Raw genomic sequence first — 20,812 nt, forward strand, 5'->3', positions numbered from 1 at the left:
CACCCTCTCCACCTCCGCCTTCTCCACCCCTGCCTCATCGCTCTCCGACCCCGTCTCCAGACCATGATGATCAGGGGGACCCATACTACGACCCAGCAGATGTGCCACAAGACCCCACCCCTACAGGATCCCCAGACCCATGGGATGATTATAATAATCCAGACATTCCAGATGTCCCACAAGATGACCTTTATCCATCCAGGCCATCTCCACCAGAAGACTCATTAGGTTTTCACCACCTACTTCAGAGGGCGGCACATTACCACGGGGTAGAGCTACACACTGACCCAGTAGAGGAAGATTTCCTCTTAGACACTGCACATAGGTCTACTTCTATACTACCTATGCTCAAAGGGGTAATGAAACATGCGCCAGAGGTTTTTAAAGACCCAGTCAGGGCTAGGGTCCTCAACCCACGCATAGAGAAGAAGTATAAAGCTGCCCCCAAAGATCCTGCCTACATCAAGGGGCCAGCGCCACTGGATTCCCTAGTGGTATCCACTGCACGGAAGAGGTCAAATTCCCAGGCGTCAGGCGAAGCACCACCACCTGACAAGAGTCAAAGCTCCTGGACGCGTCAGGAAAACGCACTGCGTCACAGGCAGCCAATATATGGCGTATCGCCAACACTCAAGCGCTATTGGCCAGATACGACAGAGCGCATTATGATGAACTAGAAACCATCATGCACCATCTCCCAGAAAAATACAAAAATAGGGCCAATGAATTAATTCAAGAGGGTAAGACCATAACTAACACCTCTATACGCTGTGACTTAGATGCAGCAGACACAGCCTCCAGGGCAATTAACACTAGTGTCCTCCTCCGTCGCCACGCTTGGCTGAGAGTTTCAGGTTTTAAACCTGAAGTGCAAGCCTCCATATTAAACCATCCATTTGATCAAGAACATTTATTCGGTCCAAAGGTAGATGAGGCCCTTGAGAAGATGGAGAAAGACACAGATACGGCGAAATCTATGGGAGCCCTACAGTCACACCCTCCTAGGCGCTCCTTTCGCCGCTCTTCTTTTCGGGGCACGGGCAGAGGCTACTCCTCAGATTGCGCATCCACGTCCTACAAATCCCCTCCTCAGTCCACCTTCACAAGAGGTTATCAAAGAGGCGGCTATAGAGGCAATAACAAAGGCAGAGGCAAAACAAATACCGCCCGCTCTGCCACACTGCCTACCAAATGACTTTCCCCTGCTCCCTCCAGACCATCCCACTCCGGTCGGGGGCAGACTACAACATTTCCTTCACGTCTGGGAGTCCATCACATCAGACAAATGGGTGACCCAAATTATTCGTTCAGGGTACTGCCTAGAACTCACATCTACCCCCCCAACATTCCACCCAGGCAACGCCCAATGTCACAAGAACATTCCACGTTACTAAAACAGGAGGTTATCTCCCTCCTACAAAAACGGGTGATAGAACAAGTCCCCCTCCCCATCAGCCAAATGTAGGGGTCTACTCCCTATATTTTCTGATACCAAAAAGAGACGAGACTGTACGACCTATCTTAGATCTCCGGCCTCTAAACACATACATAAATTCGGACCATTTTCACATGGTAACACTTCAGCAGGTACTTCCGCTCCTCTTCCAGAACGACTTTCTCACCACACTGGACTTGAAAGACGCATACTTTCACATTCCGGTACACCATGCCCACAGAAAGTACCTCAGATTTGTAGTGGACGGGCAACACTACCAGTTTAAGGTGCTCCCATTCGGGGTCACAACAGCACCAAGGGTATTCACAGAGTGCCTAGCGGTAGTGGCGGCACATCTCAGAAGACAGCACATTCACGTCTTCCCATATTTGGACAACTGGCTGATAAAAGCCGCGTCCTACAACCAATGTGTACACCACACCGCCACTACAATCCAACTACTTCACCAACTAGGCTTCACGGTGAACCACCAAAAGTCCCAGCTAACACCATCCCACATAAAGCAATACCTCGGTGCCACCATAGAAACCTCAAAAGCCATAGCCTACCCCAATCCAGGTAGGAATGCAAGCATTCAGGCTTTGCGTCAGAAATTCATACCTCAACACTCCCTCCCAGCAAGAGTGTTTATGCAACTGATAGGGATGATGGCCTCTTGCAGTTTCATAGTGCCTCATGCAAGACTCCAGATGCGTCCACTCCAAGAGTGCTTAGCTCGCCAATGGAACCAGGCCCAGGGGCAACTGACAGATCTGGTGTTGGTAGACAGTCGCACCCATCGCTCTCTGCAGTGGTGGAACACCACAAATCTTTCCAGAGGTCGACCGTTCCTGGACCCGGTTCCCCAAATAATACTAACAACGGACGCATCGCTCTCCGGCTGGGGAGCTCATCTACTACACCTCACAGTGCAGGACACCTGGACGCCGCAACAAAAGTTACCCCACATCAACCATCTGGAGTTACTGGCAATCTTTCTAGCCCTAAAATCCTTTCACACACAGATTTTAGGCAAGGCCGTCCTTATTCGCACAGACAACATGACCGCCATGTACTACATTCAAAAACAAGGCGGCACACACTCTCCACAGCTCTCTCGACTAGCACAGAGCATATGGAGATGGGCAATTCCACACAATCTTTCTCCTAGCCCAGCATGTCCCAGGAGTCCAAAACACATTGGCAGATCTGCTCAGCAGACAGACGCAGCAGATCCACGAGTGGGAACTTCACCCGCAGGTTCTTTACCCGTTCTTTCAGAAGTGGGGGCATCCACACATAGACCTATTCGCCACCCACGAAAACAAAAAATGCCCAAGCTTCGCCGCCAGATACCCACACCCATTGTCCAAAGGCAATGCGATATGGATGAACTGGTCAGGCAAATTTGCGTACGCCTTTCCACCTCTCCCACTAATTCCATTAGTGGTGCGAAAGCTACAACAGCACTCCCTCACACTGATTCTAGTAGCTCCAACATGGGCCAGACAACCGTGGTACACCACGCTGCTGGAACTCTCGGTAGTGCCACACCAAATGTTGCACCTCTCACCATGCCTCCTAACCCAGAACCATGGAGAGATCAGACACCCGGACCCAGCTCAGCTCAACCTTGCGATCTGGCTCCTGAGATCCTAGAATTCGGATACCTTAACCTTCCCCCTGACTGTATGAACGTCGTCAGAGAAGCTAGACGCCCTACCACTAGAGCCTGCTACGCTGCCAAGTGAAAAAGATTTGTTGTTTATTGCCATAACAACACAATCAACCCTCTAGACGCATCCATACAGCATATCATATGCTACTTACTCCATCTACAAAGATGTAACCTAGCATATACATCCATTCGGCTACACCTCGCAGCAATTGCCGCTTACCTACAAAACAGACAGCACTTATCACTTTTCAGAGTGCCGGCCATTAAAGCCTTCATGGAAGGCCTAAAACGAATAATTCCTCCCAGAGTGCCACCCTCACCTGTGTGGAACTTCAATATAGTTCTCACAAGGCTAATGGGACCGCCTTTCGAACCTCTGCATACATGCGAACTGCAATTCCTCGCATGGAAAACAGCTTTCCTTGTAGCCATCACCTCCCTTAGAAGGGACAGTGAGATACAAGCACTTACTATACAAGAACCTTTTCTCCAAATGCACCCGAACAAGGTTGTCCTCCGTACCAACCCAAAATTCCTACCCAAAGTCATCTCACCCTTTCATCTAAACCAATCGGTAGAATTACCGGTTTTCTTCTCGCAACCTCAAACTGTTGCAGAAAGGGCTCTACACACACTGGATGTTAAAAGGGCCTTGCTTTACTATATCCAGAGAACACAACCTTCCAGAAAGACAAAGCAACTGTTTGTCTCTTGCTCTCCACCTCATAAAGGCAACCCCATCTCTAAATCAGGAATAGCTAGGTGGATTGTAAAATGCATACAGATTTGCTATCACAAAGCAAAACGCACGCTATCTGTTCCCCCCTAAAGCCCACTCTACAAGAAAGATACGGGCTTCTATGGCTTTTCTAGGGAACATCCCATTAGATGATATCTGCAAGGCAGCTACATGGTCAACACCGCACACTTTCACTAAACATGGTGACCGCTGCGCCTCTCACCAGGCCGGGTCACCCCCTTGCTCCTCCTGCCGCCTCCTGCTCCTGCCTGCCAGCCTTGCCGCAGAGCCGTCCGCTCGCCAGTTTCCCGCCGCAGCTCGCCACAGGTCCCACCCACCACCGGCCCATTGGCCGAGCCGCTCCCGCTCCTGCCGCGCAGCTGACCCGCCCTCTCGTCCCCCTTCTTATGACGCCCCCAGAGCGACCGCGCAGCGGACGCGCGCAGCGGGAGCGCCGACTGAGCGCCGAAGGTGTGCCAAAGGTAAGCCCGTCTGTGCCCGTCCGTGCCTGGCCCGTGCCCAGTGCCAGGCCCCCGCAGACCCCAGCCCACCCGCCGGACGTACGACGCCGCCACCCTCAACGCACTCCACGCCGGCCGAATCCCAGGATGCTACCGAGCCACCCCGAGACGCACCCACGGACCCTTATGCTACAACGCCTGCAAGTTCACCTGCATCCGGACCAGCACTACTCCAGCACCAACCAAGACCAAGACGAGCAACAGCAGCAGCCACCTGAAATGCATCCTGCTCAACACCCGCTCCGTCCACAGACACGCCATCGAGCTCTGGAACCTGCTCGACACAACCTCACCAGACGTCGCCTTCCTCACGGAAACCTGGATGAACGCCTCTTCAGCACCCGACATCGCCATCGCCATCCCAGACGGCTACAAGATCATCCGAAGGGACCGCATCAACCAGACCGGAGGAGGCATCGCCATCATCCACAGGAACACCATCCGCATCACGACCAACACCGACGACACCCTCGCACCCGCCGAGCACCTGCACTTCCAGGTCCACATCAACCCCAAGACCACCCTCAGAGGCACCCTCATCTACAGACCCCCGGGACCACGCACACAATTCAGCGAAGACATCGCCGACTTCATCAGCCCGCACGCCCTCCTCTCCGCTGACTACATCCTCCTCGGGGACCTCAACTTCCACCTGGAGAACAACAACGACCGCAACACCACCACCCTGCTGGACAACCTCGCAAACCTGGGACTCAAGCAGCTGGTCACCACCCCCACCCACTACGCCGGACACACACTCGACCCCGTCTTCTCATCCAGCAAGGACATCGCCTTCAGCCACGCCACCGGACTCCACTGGACGGACCACAGCTGCATCCACTTCAGCTTCAGAAGGACCACGATCCACCACCACCAGCAACAGGTTGCACGCAGAAGCTGGAACAAGATCACAGCCGACCAGCTCGCGACCTCCCTGAGCATGAACCCTCCCACCAGCACAACGAACCCAAGCCAGGCGGCCACCAACCTCGCGAAGTGGATCAGCAACTGCGCAGACGACCTCGCCCCTCTGAAGACCCCGCCTAGCAGACCCGGCAGCAAGAAAGCCCCATGGTTCACCGACGAACTCAAGAGCTCCAAGAAGAACTGCCGAGCCCTCGAGAGAACATGGCGCAGAGACCCAACACCGGACAACATGACTGCCCTCAAGCTCGCCACCCGAAAGCACCACCAACTCATCCACGCCACCAAGAAAACCGCATTCAAGGAACGACTGGACAACAACGCACACAACAGCAAGGAACTCTTAAACATCGTTAAAGAGCTCTCCAACCCCAACGCCGGAAACGACATCACCCCTTCGCAAGACCTCTGCAACTCCCTCGCCTCCTACTTCCACAACAAGATCGCGGACATACACAACAGCTTCAGCACTCCACTGACGCACGCCACGACCGAACCACCGCCCCCCACCACCACGCTCCGCGCATGGACCCCGATCAGCACCGAAGACACCGTCCGCACGATGAACTCCATCCACTCCGGATCTCCTACCGACCCCTGCCCTCACCACGTCTTCAACAAGGCCGACGCTGTCATCGCACCCCACCTGCGGGACATCATCAACACCTCCTTCAACACCGCTACCTTCCCGGAGAGCTGGAAGCACGCCGAACTCAGCGCTCTACTAAAGAAGCCATCAGCCGACCCCACCGACCTCAAGAACTACCGCCCCATCTCGCTGCTCCAGTTTCCTGCAAAAGTCATCGAGAAGACTGTCATCAAGCAGCTGGCCGCCTTCCTCGAGACGAACGGTTCCCTCGACCTCTCGCAGTCTGGCTTCCGGGCCAACCACAGCACCGAGACCGCCCTGATCGCAGCTACCGATGACATCCGAGCACTGCTTGACAACGGAGAAACAGCAGCCCTCATCCTCCTAGACCTCTCCGCGGCCTTCGACACTGTCTGCCACCGTACACTAGTGCAGCGACTCAGCAACGTCGGAATCCAGGAGAAGGCACTGGAGGGGATCTCCTTCCTCGCCGGAAGGACACAGAGTCCGCCTCCCCCGTTCAGATCTGAAGCCACCGAAGTCATCTGCGGCGTTCCTCAAGGCTCCTCGCTCAGTCCAACCCTCTTCAACGTCTACATGAGCCCCCTCGCAGACATCGCACGCCAGCACAACCTCAACATCATCTCCTACGCCGACGACACCCAGCTGATTCTCTCCCTCACCAACGACCCCGCCACCACCAGAGCCAACCTTCACGAAGGGATGAAAGAAGTAGCCGAATGGATGAAGAACAGCCGCCTGAAACTGAACTCGGACAAGACGGAAGTCCTCATCCTGGGATCCTCACCCTCCGCCTGGGACGACTCCTGGTGGCCCCCCGCCCTAGGCAGCGCATCCAAACCAACAGACCACGCACGCAACCTGGGCTTCATCCTGGACTCCTCCCTCTCCATGACCAGACAAGTCAACGCCGTCTCCTCGTCGTGCTGCAACATCCTGCGCATGCTACGCAAGATCTTCCGGTGGATCCCCACCGAGACCAGGAAGACGGTCACCCAGGCCCTCGTCACCAGCCGTCTGGACTACGGCAACTCCCTCTACGCCGGAACCACCGCCAAACTCCAGAAGAGACTCCAGCGAATCCAGAACGCCTCAGCACGACTCATCCTGGACATCCCCCGTCGCAGCCACATCTCCGGACACCTGAGAGACCTGCACTGGCTCCCGGTCAACAAGAGAATCACCTTCCGACTCCTCACCCACGCACACAAAGCCCTACACAACCAAGGCCCAGGATACCTCAACAGCCGCCTCAACTTCTACGCTCCCAAACGCCAGCTTCGATCGACCGGCCACGCCCTCGCCGCCGTCCCCCGCATTCGAAGAGCCACCACAGGGGGACGGTCCTTCTCCTACGTCGCCGCCAAGACATGGAACTCCCTCCCGACCCACCTCCGCCTGACCCAGGACCACCTCGCCTTCAGGAAGCAACTCAAGACCTGGCTGCTCGAACAGTAGCGGACCCCCCTCTCCCAGCGCCTTGAGACCCTCTGGGTGAGTAGTGCGCTATATAAATGCATTGATTGATTGAACATTACTGTGTAGATGTGCAAACCAAGCAACAAGCTAGTGTGGGCCAGGCTGTACTAAAAACACTATTTCAAACCACTGCAACAGATACCGGTGGTCGCCGCTAAGGTTGGGAACTGCTATATAGTCTATGCAAAAGTGTGTAATCTGCAGCTCATATGCCTCGAACGGAATATGCTACTTACCAGTATGCATCTGTTCTTGGCATGTAGAGCTGCAGATCTACACATGCCCACCTGCCTCCCCGGCTACCTGTATCTGTTCCAGTCTATCTTATTTAGATACAACACACATGGGTTTCTTCACTATTATTACTATGCTCCATCTTTCCCTGTTGGCGAAAAACAATCTGAGGATGGAGCCAAAGCCCATGCGCAATACCAACCAAGGGAGGAGTCACCGACCTCGTAACTTCCAAAGACTTTACAAGAGGAAAAACAAACTGCAAACATCCGGGCCCAACACCAGATGGCGATCTATGCAAAAGTGTGTAGATCTGCAGCTCTACATGCCAAGAACAGATGCATACTGGTAAGTAGTATCTATATCTATATCTATATCTATATCTATATATATCTCTACTGGCAGTCGCCAGTAGATAGTTATAGTTAGGACTGTGTTTCCATAGGAAATCCGCAACATTCTATTTTGAATAACTTTGGCGCCGATTGACGAATCCTCGTAACATTTTCAAAATAGGTGGGGCGCTCCGCTCCGCTCCTTCCCTGAAAGTCTCGGGGGGATTCGTCAAGCGGGGGCTGAGAAAAAGGGGGGGTCCCAAAACGCGTTTTCCCCATGCATTTTTCCATAGGACCTTTAGTCCAAGCTGCAGCCCGAACGGCTGAACAGAATTACTTGAAATTTGGCAGAGAGGTAGTCCTCAGGTCAGGGATGTGCCTTTTGCAGGTCTGGTGTAAATCTGTTCAGTATTTCCTGAGAAAATAGCATTTAAATCAATATATATATCTAAAGGCGCGCTCCAAGCGCGTACCGTAAGCTTACCGTACGCGCACGCTGCCGTGCGCGAGAGCGATTCTGATTGGTTGTTAGATCTTAGTAAACATTCGAATCGGTCGAAACCAGGAAGTGTCGGCCACCATTTTGTCTCTCGCAGTCTGAGGGGGTGAAAAACAAAGGTGGATCACGTGAAAAGGGGGCAGGGTGGACAGTTCCTGACCCCCTAGCCTTGGTCAGGGGGTCCCAGAAGGACCCCCAAGAGCAAAAATGTATTATAATTTTTTTACGAAAAATCGCGGAGTGCGCGTAGCGTACGAGCACGGTAGAAACGGAAAAATTCCGCGAACTACGAAACGTGGGCGCGCGGTGCGCGAAGCGCACCGTGCGCGCACGCCACGCGCACGGTGAAAAAACCTAAAAAAAAAATGATTAATAAATACATAAATTAGCATTTAAAAAACCGTACAAATTCGCTGAAAAAACCATAGGTTTCACACACGTTATAGTTAGGAATTAGCATTTAAAAAACCTTGCAAATTCACTTAAAAAACCATAGGTTTCATACGTTATAGTTAGCTGGGCATTTCACTCGTGAAAAACCATTGAAATTTCCACGTTATAGTTAGTGCAGGCAACTATAACTCACGCGACCGCAATCCTCTGTTGATGCAAATACTGTATTTAGACACTTATTTACCCATGTCTTCTTCCATTAATTTTTAGCTATACATATATCACAAATATTTTTTTTTCAGAAAAACACATATGTCATCAGTTTTGTAATATCTGACGTCATCAGCAGAGGATTGCGGTTGCGCGAGTTATAGTTATCTGAACTAACTATAACGGGGGAATTTCATTGGTTTTTTACGAGTGAAATATCCACCTAACTATAACATGTGTGAAACCTATGGTTTTTTAAGTGAATTTGCAAGGTTTTTTAAATGCTAATTCCTAACTATAATGTGTGAAACCTATGGTTTCTTCAGTGAATTTGTATGGTTTTTTAAATACTGTTATGTATGTATTTTTTTATATATTATTTTTTCAATAAACTACGTATTAACATTTTTTTTTTTTTCTTCTTATGGTTTATCACCGTGCGCGCACCCCCGCGATTGTTTTGACCAAGGCTAGGGGGTCAGGAACTCCCTTTTCCCGTTCGCCACCTTCCTTTTCCACTCTCGCACTGAAAACAAACAAAATGCCGGCCGACACTTCCTGATTTCGACCGAGAACGTTGACTGACATGTAACAACATCAGAATTACGCTTGCGCACGTTAGGGTGCGCGCACGGTGTGTGGCTATAGATATGTATGAGCTTTTTACTGCAATTTTCTCTGGAACTACTTAACAGATTGACTCCGTATATGCAAAAGGCACTTCCCTGACCTGAGGACTACCTCTTTGCCAAATTTCAAGTAATTCTGTTCAGTCCCCTGCAGTCCATTATAGCTCAAATTAGAGTAAGATCCCTATCTATATTGGGAAGAGGAGGAGATGGGTGCAGGACAGAGACACCATCTTTACCTGTAGTAGAGGACCATTTCCATAGTAATATTGTAATTTGTTACTAGTGCTCTGAAGAATTATCTTGCCTCCAGAAGTCACTGGTGAAATAATGGTGGAGATTACTTCAAGCATTCCATCCATCATTCTATGTATACTTCAGTGCGGCGACTCAGCACTGCTGGCTTCATGCAAGCAGGATACACATATTCCTAAATCTGCTGAGGACAGATGCTATAGACTGCATAGCTTTGGACTTGAGAGATTTGTTCTTTGCCTAAAATACATATTGACCTCATTCAGAAAATGCTGATTGCAAATTACTTTTTTGTCCAGTACATTTAAAGCATCATCTTCAAAGAAGTGAAACCAATGCTTCTGTTGTTGAATTACTTTTAGCATCTGCTGTTCCTTCACTATGTAATTAGTATATAACCTTTCTATTCAGTTGCCATATTGGACGGCTGTAAAATTCTTCAGGTTGGAATCAGAGGCTCTGAATTACATTGGACATTCAGTTAAAAGCAGAGGAAGAGCCTTATGTGTGCCCAACACCAGAGCAAATGTGTCTTTTGTCTCCATATTAAAGCATTGTCTTTTTTTCTGATGTGCAGAACAATTGTCCTTTTTCAGATTTTGTGATCACCCTTCATGAATTTTATTGAGTGTAATTGCAGGAAAGTGCCTATTTTGACATGGTCACCCCACGTTTTGCTTGGTATTAAATTCAGTTTTGACTGGAAGTGCACTGGCTTCCTACTAACCAGGCCCAGAGTGCCTGATCTCTTTCCCCAAACTGTACAATTATTTCCTCAATTGAAAATACCTTAAGTACTCCCTGTAAGTCCTTAGTAAGTGAGACCACTGGTGCCTCTGGCAAGGAGGTTAAGAGGGTCCCTAAGGGCTGCAGCATGTATGGTGCCACCCAAAAGGACCCCTCACCGAATACATACAGACTGCCATTGCAGGCTGCTTGTCTTGGTGCAGACAAAAAAGAAAACACAACATGGCACACATCCCTTTATGACATGCCCACAGACACTGGATACAGCATTGGAAAGCCACCCTTATAGCAGGCCTTACAGCTCCCTAAGCCTAGGTACACTATACTACATGTGTCGACTTATCTGCATGAGCAGATATGCCCCTGTGCCGGTCAGTTCCATTACTGCCTGTACAATGACCAGGAAAGCTATTTTTAAGTGAATGGCCCGGACACTGATTAAAATGAGTATCCCTGCTACATGATGGCTTCACCGAAACCAAAGATGTTTGGTATCAAACATCTTGCATTAATAAGCCCACACTGATTCCAGTGATGTATTTGTTACTAGTTGCACCCAGCAGGCAACTTAGAGGTGCTCACTAAAAACCTGCCAACTACTAGTGTGCTGGCTGGCTGACTGGTCCTAGACAGCCTGCCATCATAGCCAAGTTTCTGACCCACCAGGGGTGAAGGCCTTTTTGCTCTCAGGGGGTCAAAAACAAGCTTGCTCGGGCAGAGGGTGTTTACACCCCCTCCCACAGGATGGCCTGCAAATTAGCTTTCCAAAGCAAAAGGGCTTCAAAGAGCCCACCGGCTTTTATATGCCAATCTAGCTTCCCTCCTCGATAGGTGGGAAAAGTAGTAGTCAAAGAGGCTTGTTCACCTTCAGGCTAGTTCCACCCCTAATGTGGGCGATCTGAAGTGAAAGGGAAATTCACCCACGAGTGTAGTAAGTAGACTATGCTCACTAACCGCTTTATTTATTAGCTGTCACACCGTCTTGTTTTCTCACTGATTACTATGCTTTCACTTATAACAACGCACTTATCTCTTTCCAATACGCGCCACCGGTAACTTAACCACATTGATTAGGACATTACTCGATTTCTTATATAGCGGCTCTTTACGCTATCACGCGGCAAACAAATCTGATTACTACCACGCATTGTTTTCTCATTCTGCATGATTATTTACTCTTTAAACTCATTTATGTTCTCTTCTTTCAAGAACATGCTACCTTTTTAATCACATCGTAAGATTACCATTACAAACATAACTCAGTGCCTTAACTGACATATCCTTCAAATTTTTTTACATTTTCATTTTCAGAGAACTTTTTTCCCCTGAAGAAGGGCTACGGCCCGAAATGCATTGGGCTAACGATAAGTTGTAATATGTTGAGAAGTATAAAACGTCAATGATCTAAGAAGTATTGCAATATGAATTAAATGGACTAAATAAGGTTCATTGACATGTTTCATTTTTGAAAATATCAAAATTAAAGACAAATAAAACTTTATTTGCAAACAGTTTAAAACACTTCATTTGGAAGACAACGAAATAAATCAACTGTATTTTTTTGAGTACTTAAGGGGGACGCCCCTTTTCGAAGGATAGCGCTTTTTCTATTAAATTTCAGAGTCTGCCATCTTTGTGATGGCAGAATAAGAAACTCGTTGACAGGGTTATGCCCCCTTCCCACAGGAAGTGGTCATATAGGGGGTGTAGTGACCACATAGGTCAGTAGTCCATTGGCTACCACTCTAAACTCCCCTATCACCCCTAGATCTAGTATTTAGGGGAGACCCTGGTACCAGGAAATCAGATTCTGATGACCCAAACAAAGGACTGAAAAGCTGCGAAAAGCAAGAACTGAGGAAGAAGCAACTGACTTGGCACCAACCCTGCTGGTATGTTCACCTAGTCCCAACAATTGTACCAACGTTGACTCGCCCTGCAAGCTGCTGTGTCTTCAAAAGGCTGGTAGGGCTGCCAGCACACTTCTTCAAAGACCCAGGAACTCCTGTGGAGCAGCGAAGCTGTTCCCCTGCACCCTGCAGGTACCCAGGAAAGAACTGTGAGGACTCCAAGAACATGTAAACCTCACACCGGCCAGCACCACTGAACCCTTCGCTCCAAGCCCAAGTTGAAGTGGGCCAATAGTGCCAGTGTGGTCAACCAGCCCTCCAGAGCAGAATCCCACCATGGGTCTTTTTGACCGGACCGACCCCTATTGACTAACATTGGGCCCCCAACACTGTATTGCACCTCTGCACTGGGCCACCCTAGTATCGCTGGAGGCGATTAGCTGGTGCTGCCTTGAACCTTGCACTATACTCACCTTAAGTCCTGACGATTTGTCCCGGACGTCGCTGTAAACAACTTATATGCAGTATTTGTTTTTCCCTCGCAGATAAATCCGGTCGATGGGCAATTACCGAATGTAATTATGGTGTGGGGAAAAAACTAACTATCTGCTCGGTATATGGGTGTGTTGATGATGATCCAGGTCCTTTAGAATTTCTATCTAACGAACTGGCCCATTGGCCACTACCATTGATTGTATGTGGCGACTTTAACTTAAATCTTCCTTTAAATTGGGCACTGGAGCACAATAAATTTAGGTATCTAGGTCGAAAACCGAAAGTTTTCAGAGCCCTTGAAGAACTATGTAACACACATGGATTATCTGATTGCTGGCAACTGAAGTACCCAAACAACCCAGGATATACTTTTTTCTCAAACCCACACTTTAAGTTTGCACGGCTGGATTATATATTTGCATCACACAACATAGCCACACATAGCTCCATAGAACGACTACCTAAGATACTTTCCAACCATAACCCACTAACCATATGTCTTGATACTGGTAAAATAGAATCAAAACACAATAGATGGACTTTCGAAAGGGCTCGTCTGTTGAATGAAGAATACTGTAAGGTTATAGAGAATTGGATCCCCGAATTTTTAGAAAATAATCTTGGCAGTGCATCGCTGGAAATTGTTTGGGATACTCTTAAGGCGGGAATCAGAGGAGAAACTCTGAGATTTTCTATTAAAAATAATCAAGAGGAAAAATTAAAACTAAAAAAACCTACAAAACGAATTAGCTAAAAGAGGAAGAGCTTATTATGGCAATTCGGGATAATATTAACATTGAAGAGGCAATCAGAGATGTTGCCATTACTAAAAATCTAATTGTAGAAATGTTCTCCAATAAAGCAATCCGTAAAGCCACCCAAAACAAACAAAACATTTATGAGTTTGGGGAAAATATTGGCCATCATCTTGTAATTCGGGCCAGTCAGGAACATACGGATAGTACTATTAAAGAAATTCATGATCCTATTAATGGCCTCACCCAAGATCCCAAAGAAATTAGAGATTGTTTTAAAAAATATTATTCTGATCTTTACACAGGAACTTATAAAAATCAATCTCAAATTGATGACTATTTGGATACGGTCATATGGACTCAGCTTTCCCAAACCGTCAGACAGCTTGGCTGAGGCTCTGCAATGGATCGAAATATTACTATCCATTAACAGTCTTCCCTCGGGTAAAGCAAGTGGGCTTGATGGAATTCCCTCTGAATTTTATGCCAGATTCAGAAAACAGCTAAAAGAGATACTTATAATGTTGATGACCCAGGTCTTTAACGGTGGACAGCCACCAAGATCTTGGGCACTAGCAAAAATAATTGTATTTCCAAAGAAAAACAAAGATCCAACTGAGCTAGGGGCTTATCGTCCAATCACCCTAATTAACAAGATTCCAAAATTTACTCTAAAATACTCGCCAGTCGGATTGCCCCACTCATACATAAAATTATATCGGTTCGGCAACATGGATTTGTTCCTGGCAGATCTACCCATTGATCACATACAGAGAGTCATTACACTCTTTGACATGACTGAGGTGGCAGGAGACCTTATGGCACTGATATTATTAGATGCCGAAAAAGCGTTTGATAGGGTCTCCTGGCAATATCTATGGACAGCCATGTCAAAGAGTGGAATTGGGGAAAATTTTATTAAAGCAACCCGTATGTTGTATCTTAACCCAGAAGCAGCAGTCGTGATAAATGGGGATATATCCGAAAACTTTAAAGTGACGAGAGGAACGAGGCAGGGTTGTCCCTGCTCCCCATTGCTTTTCGCTATTTTCATAGATCCCTTTATTCGGAGACTAGAATTAAACTTGGCAATAATACCAGTGAGGACCCCTCATAGAGACACCAAAACATTGGCCTACGCTTATGACATCGCCCTAACCATAACCAACCCTAGTGATGCTATAAATTTAATTGAAATAGAGGCTAATCATTTCGGTGAAGTTTCAGGTTATAAATTAAACCAAAACAAAACTCAAATAGTTATTAATCAACAAATTAATTGTGTTGATGCAAGGATTGTTGAAAATGCGACCTATCTAGGGGTAAATATCACCGCTAATCTTAACCCCTTCTCTGCCCATGACGAGATGGTCTCGTCATGGAGCACAGTCGCGCTGTGCCCATGACGAGACCATCTCGTCATGACACCCACCCACGAGGGAAGCGCTGGCGCTCCCCCCGTGAGTGGTCGATCTTTTTTTTTTTTTTTTTTTTTTTTTTTTACTGGGAAGGCAGGGGAAGACCTTCCCCCTGCCCCCCCCCCCCCCTCCCGCATCATCAATGACGTCAGCGCGCGAGCTGCTCTGACGTCATTGGAGGTTTCCCGTTTGCTCTCCGTGGCGCAGGAAGCAATGGCTTCCTGCGCGTCGGGGAGTAAAGGTGAGTTTTGGGGCTGGGGAGTGTTTTTGTTTGCATCGGTGGGTTTGGGTTAGGGTGGGGGCACTTTGGTATGCCCAGGCATGCCTCGAGGCTCGGCTTCGTTCCTGTGTGCGTGTTGTTGCTTCCCTGTGAAATGGATCCAAATTTGAAAAACGCTCGTCTTTCTAGTTGCTTCCCCGTGAAATGTTTCCAAAAATGCAGAGAAATGCCCTTCTTTTTTTCAAATCTAAAGTGCAGCAGCATGTAGAGAAATAGAATTTCTTATATGAGAATAATAGCAAGACAGAGGGGTTGCAAAGTGGCCAGATTGTTTTTTTTTACATCCAAATACACCAGCATCACTTTACAGAGTTTGCCAGTGAAGTGCTACTTTAATTTTCTCGTCTTTCTTTGAAGAGCATTGTTGTTTCTAGGTTGGGAGAGAGTACCATTCCTGGAGGTACTGCAATACCTGGTTGATGGGTGGATTGGAAAACACAATGTGTACCATGGCTCTGTGTTTATGGATGTGGTCTTTTGTTAAATGTATATGTATACAAACAAATTGTAACGCCTGTAAGCTGATGGGTGGTGGTTGGGTTATGTAAAATAAGTTAAAAATCCAATAAAGATTTGTTAAAAAAAAAAAAAATGATTGTGGAATTTTCTTTCTCTCTCTCTCCCCCTTCCCTTCCTTTGGCAGAGGTAGGGTTCTTTCTCCTCCATGGTGGTGGTATGCTAAAGGTTTCTTGCTGTGTTTAAATTATACCTTCCCGCCATTTTATGGGTCCTGTCTTCTATGAAGACATTTCTTATATGTCCTCCACACTTGTTGTGCTGTATGCTCTGCCACTCCATCGGTTACTTCTGTTGTTTGTACTGATCTTTTGGTTTTGGACCAACACTATTTACTATCTTTTAACCGCTGCTTCAGCCAGGTACCTTTTTCTGTCTGATAATCTTCTTTTAGATGGAGACTGGTTACCTGAATAGGCCTTCCCTGTGTTTGCCTTTTTTCAACTTACTCCTTTTACAGTCCCAGATAGTGGTCTTCATTTCTATAGTCTAGTGCAGTTGTTTCTCACCTGCTGTTTTCTTTTTCAGTTATCTTACAGCCGCCTGATTGTAATTATTCACTCAGTAGTGTTGTTTTATGTCTGATTGCTTTTATTTTTCTGGGGTGTGTGATATCTTCCACTCCCTCTATTCTTTTATATGGTACCATGTGGCTGTTTGCCTGGTCGCTGTTGTCACATCTTCGGTCCATGACTAATGTTGTGAACCTTTATATGTGCTTTTCTTGGGTACTCACGTGCACACACACGCACGCACACACACACTTGCACACACCCGCAACACACTTGCACACACCCGCATTTCTTAGGCGGAAGTGTGTTTTTGTTTACATTGCTGCGGTTTTCCTCGGGTCCTTGAGGCACCATCACTAGTTTGTTGCTGTGCAGTTACTTGCCCTTCCTTTTCTGTGGGTTCTATGTTGAATAGTCCCAGAGGGCTCACTTCTCTCTGTGATTTCTCTGACCACGAGTAGTCCAGGGCAAAATTGTTATTGGTCACACTTTTTTTTTTTTTTTTTTTTTTTTTATTTATTTTTATTTTGCAACAAATTACTGCACTGCTTTTTTTTAAGGCATTGATTGGTGCTCTCTACATCGTTTGTTTCAATGGCAAGGAGCTTTGGCTCAGCGGTATTAGCTATTGTCCTTGGCCTTTAACCCCATCAACTAATGGTCCTGTTACCATTGGGGGAAGATATGTAGTATTATGATTATATGACTAGTTCTATCCAACACCTCTTTATTCTTCTGCCATGGGTGTCTTCCCCATGTTTTTCATATTTGCAGACTTCAATTCTGTCGTCTTTACTCATACCTGACTGTGTGTCTCCCTCTCCCTCTTCCCTCTCCCTCTTCCCTCTTCCCTCTTCCCTCTTCCCTCTTCCCTCTTCCCTCTTCCCTCTTCCCTCTTCCCTCTCCCTCGCCCTCTCCCTCGCCCTCGCCCTCTCCTTCTCCCTTCTCCCTTCTCCCTTCTCCCTTCTCCCTTCTCCCTTCTCCCTTCTCCCTTCTCCCTTCTCCCTTCTCCCTTCTCCCTTCTCCCTTCTCCCTTCTCCCTTCTCCCTCTTCTCTCTCCCTCTTCTCTCTCCCTCTTCTCTCTCCCTCTTCTCTCTCCCTCTTCTCTCTCCCTCTTCTCTCTCCCTCTTCTCTCTCCCTCTTCTCTCTCCCTCTTCTCTCTCCCTCTTCTCTCTCCCTCTTCTCTCTCCCTCTTCTCTCTCCCTCTTCTCTCTCCCTCTTCTCTCTCCCTCTTCTCTCTCCCTCTTCTCTCTCCCTCTTCTCTCTCCCTCTTCTCTCTCCCTCTTCTCTCTCCCTCTTCTCTCTCCCTCTTCTCTCTCCCCCTCTCTCCCCCTCTCTCCCCCTCTCTCCCCCTCTCTCCCCCTCTCTCCCCCTCTCTCCCCCTCTCTCCCCCTCTCTCCCCCTCTCTCCCCCTCTCTCCCCCTCTCTCCCCCTCTCTCCCCCTCTCTCCCCCTCTCTCCCCCTCTCTCCCCCTCTCTCCCCCTCTCTCCCCCTCTCTCCCCCTCTCTCCCCCTCTCTCCCCCTCTCTCCCCCTCTCTCCCCCTCTCTCCCCCTCTCCCTCCCCCTCTCTCCCCCTCTCTCCCCCTCTCCCCCCCTCTCCCCCTCTCCCCCCCCCTCTCCCCCCCCTCTCCCTCTCCCCCCCCCCTCTCCCCCCCTCCCTCTCCCCCCCCTCTCCCCCTCTCTCCCTCTCCCCCCCTCTCCCCCCTCTCCCTCTCCCCCCTCTTTTTCTTTTTTTTTTCTCTTTTCCTCTTTTGTTTCTTGTTTTAATAGACCGATTAATCCTAGTGAAGGAATTTGCAGGTGGATAAGTTAATTACCTTTGGTAATGCTGTATCTGGTTTAAACTGCATCTAGCTGCAGATTCCATTCCAACCCACCCATCCTCCCTCCTCTGCGAACTGCTTTACCCCTTCGTCTACCATATCCCTTTCCCGTGCCTCATTAGGTTTTTAAAACAAACAAAAACAAATTCACAAAAAGTAAATTCTTTATGCACACAGTTTCCATAAACAGTTTCTGCAAGTGGCTCTGCGTTTTGGGGCGCCAAAAATAGTCACAGGAGGGTTAATATTGACACTGTCAATGTCACATCCGGTGGAAGACTTCGCTACAGAGTCACTCGATGCCCTCTACTGATGCAAGAGTTACTGCTGTAGAAAACTTTCCGATTCCAGTCTGGCGCCTGGGGATTCATTGCAAGGTCAATAAGCAGGTAACTGGAGACCCTATCTGTCCCAAAAAGAATTCCTCTAGTGCACCTGCAGTACCTAATGCAGTGGTAAGTCTCCAGATTGGATCTCAGGTGTGCTCTGACCATTTCAGAGAGCTCACTGAAGCAACTCTGGTCTCGGAGTGTGGGGTGGATGTAGCTGCCCTGGCTGTCTGGACCAGTAATCTGGAAAAGTACAGACAGCAGCCACATCAAGGGTGTTAGAGTTGAAGCACCGAGGGATACAGGTGCAAATGTGTAGGAAGCTGGCTCTTTATATACTATACCAAAATGATGTATAGTGTGCACAGAGTCCAGTGGAACCCCAAAGGTAGGCAGAGTTAACAAAAGATAACACCTTACTCTTTATTTGTGGTTGGTATAAGCCTGCAAATTAGCATTCCAACTCTTCGGGCTCCAAGAGCCCACCGCCTTTGGTATGCCAATCTGGCTTCCCTCACAGGAGAAGATGCCAATCAGCCACCCCCCTGCCCAGGGAGCATTTGGCAGGCAGGAAAATTAGGAGACTGAGAGGCGTGTTCACTTTCAGGGTAGTCCCACCACTAACGTAGGCTACCTGAAGTAAATGCAAAATTACAGAGTCTACCTTCTTTGTGATGGCAGAATTTGTATTTCTGGGAAAGGGTTATGTCCACTTCCCAGAGGAAATTGTCATATAGGGGGCATTGTGACCCTACACTCTCCCAAGGCCCCTAAATCTAGTATTTAGGAGAGATCCTGGCACCAAGAAATCGTATCCTGCTGGCCCAAATGAAGAACTGAAGAGCTGTGAAAAGCAAGAACTGAGGAAGAAGCATCTGACTTGGCGCCATCATGCCCAGCCTGTTCACCTATTCCTGACAATTATGCCAAAATCGAATCACCCTGCAAGCTTCTGTGCATTCCAAAGCCTGGGAGGACCGCCAGCACTTCTACAAAGACCCAGGAACTCCAGTGGAGTGGCGGAGCTGTTCCCCTGCAGGTACTCAAGAAAGAACTGCGAGGACTCCAAAACCACGTAAACCTCACACCGGCCAGCGCCACCGCACCTGTCACTCCAAGCCCGATTTGAAGTGGGCCAACATTGCCAGTGTGGTCCCCCAGCCCTCCAGAGAAGAAGCTCACCTTGGGTTTGCCAGGAGAGACCTCCTTGATGCCTCTTGCTGCCTCTGTGTGCAGCCCGCAGACTGTGAGTGTCTCCGATGATGAAGACTCGTAGCACCTCTACACCCTTTGCCCCTGGCCCGTGGAGAAGAGGACCAAAGGTATTCCCACTTCCCTGAGCATCGCAAGACCTGAGCCACCTTGTTAGTTCAACCTAACTGATTTCCCAGTCCAAACCTGCAGCCTCTTTTTGACCAGACCGACCCCCATTGACTAACATTGGGCACCCAATGCTGTATTGCACCACTGCACCCGGCCACCGTAGTGCTGCTGGAGATGACCTGCTGGTGCACCCATGGACCTTGCCCTGTACTCTCCTTAAGTCCTGAGGATAGTTCCCGTAAGTCGCTGTAAAGAACTTGTACGCAATATTTGTTTCTCCTCCATAGGATAACGTTGCCACCTATGAAAATTGTACTTTGTCCACTTTTGAAACCTAAATGTATTCCTATCTTGAAACGTACTTACCCGATCTTATTGGTCCTGGTTCCTCAATATATCTCTATATATAAATAAAGATGTGTTACTTTTATAAATTGGTGTGGATCTCCTTATTGACTCGTGTGTGCCATTTATGGACTGTTTGTATTTGCAGATTTCTAACACTACCCTCTGATAAGCCTGAGGCTGCTTGACCAAACTACTCCCTAAAAGAGCACTTGGGGATTGCTAGAGCAAGCCCCTCTCCACTTAAAAGGGAATACCTGGACTCTTTGCACAGGATATCCTATTGGTATATTATATAAAGATCCTCATTTTACAGTAATTTCGTATGCATGGTTGAGTGCATGTGATATTTTTGGCTAGGCTGTCCATAATGTGCTTTTGGAAATGTCTGCACTTGCAAAAGCTATCCACATGCTCTAAATCTGTTTTGAAAAATATTGCCGGTACTTGCAAATTAGAGTAGAATAAATTCTCTTCC

General features: G+C 48.2%; 1 protein-coding gene across 2 annotated transcripts in view; it reads left to right on the forward strand.

Annotated features, from left to right (window-relative positions):
• The window catches only part of TNKS2 (tankyrase 2), a 689,601-nt gene that overhangs the window by 225,573 nt on the left and 443,216 nt on the right, over positions 1 to 20,812 (forward strand). The window lies entirely within an intron of this gene.

This window comes from Triturus cristatus, chromosome 1_2 (assembly GCF_964204655.1).
Source record: "Triturus cristatus chromosome 1_2, aTriCri1.1, whole genome shotgun sequence".
NCBI classification, from domain to species: Eukaryota; Metazoa; Chordata; class Amphibia; order Caudata; family Salamandridae; genus Triturus; species Triturus cristatus.